The sequence below is a fragment of the Bos indicus genome, chromosome 6, assembly GCF_029378745.1.
Source record: "Bos indicus isolate NIAB-ARS_2022 breed Sahiwal x Tharparkar chromosome 6, NIAB-ARS_B.indTharparkar_mat_pri_1.0, whole genome shotgun sequence".
Taxonomy (NCBI): domain Eukaryota; kingdom Metazoa; phylum Chordata; class Mammalia; order Artiodactyla; family Bovidae; genus Bos; species Bos indicus.
In genome coordinates, this window is record NC_091765.1 from 14,467,550 (window position 1) to 14,468,520 (window position 971).

The 971-nt window shown below is 42.7% G+C and overlaps 1 non-coding gene across 1 annotated transcript; it reads left to right on the forward strand.

Moving 5' to 3' along the window:
* Positions 1 to 601: 601 nt before the first annotated feature.
* On the forward strand, positions 602 to 733 carry LOC139183732 (small nucleolar RNA SNORA76). The gene has a single exon (XR_011567353.1). It is a non-coding gene; the product is annotated as a small nucleolar RNA SNORA76 (small nucleolar RNA).
* Positions 734 to 971: the final 238 nt, after the last annotated feature.

Sequence of the window (971 nt, forward strand, 5' to 3'; positions counted from 1 at the left end):
TTATAGTGAGGCACTGTGCTATACAAATAAAATCTTAAGAGTTTCTTTCTCCAGGATCTGTTAGAACATTTCAGACAGTCTTTCTGGGAGGCTGTGTATAAATTAACTCATCTCTCTCTCCATATACAAATATATACAAAATAAGTTACAATGAAATAAATAAGGGCCACTAGTGGGGTCGCACAGAGTCGGACATGACTGCAGCGACTTAGCAGCAGCAGCAGTGACGTATGCCACTTCCATGCAAGTTTTGAGAGTCATTGCTTCATTCTCATCTCTCTTCTCTGTCACAAAACCAGCGAGTGCCATGTCAGGGCTGCTTATTCAGACTTACTTCCAAAATAAAGAGGACACTGAGCAGATCAGCAGCTCGTCAATGTGATGAGCGTAAAAGTGAGCAAGAAATAAACTTTCACTAGTTAGTCCACAAGACTTGAGATCACTGTTACTGCAGCACGATTTAGCCTACGCTGGCTAAAACAGATGAAAATTTTAATAATGAAATAAAAATAGATGTATATACAAGTACATGCAAATTCTTCTTTTCTCAGATTTCAAAGTACAACTCAATGTCTGAATATAAAAAATAAACTTTTCTAATGCACTGCTTTTGATCCCCTGCCTTGCCTGCACTTGGCGCTCGGCGTCCTGCTGCAGCGCCAGTCTGCACATGCGCAAAACGGCTGCCTTCCGACCCCCGCGGAAGCGGCCTTTTAAACCCAGAGCAACTGGGCTGCTCCGGCCACTTAGGGTTTGACGGCTTAACCATTCAGGCTTCAGCCTTTAAAGACAAGATTGAAATTCCTTCAGAGACGTCGGGGATCCTGCAGCCTCTGCTGCTTGGTGTAAGGCATATCTTGTGCCTAGTGTCCAATTGTTCATCTCTTCCTAGGGATCGTTGCAAGTTCAGTTAAAAAAACCATACATACATACGTATGTGTACATACATATATACATACATGTGTGCTCGC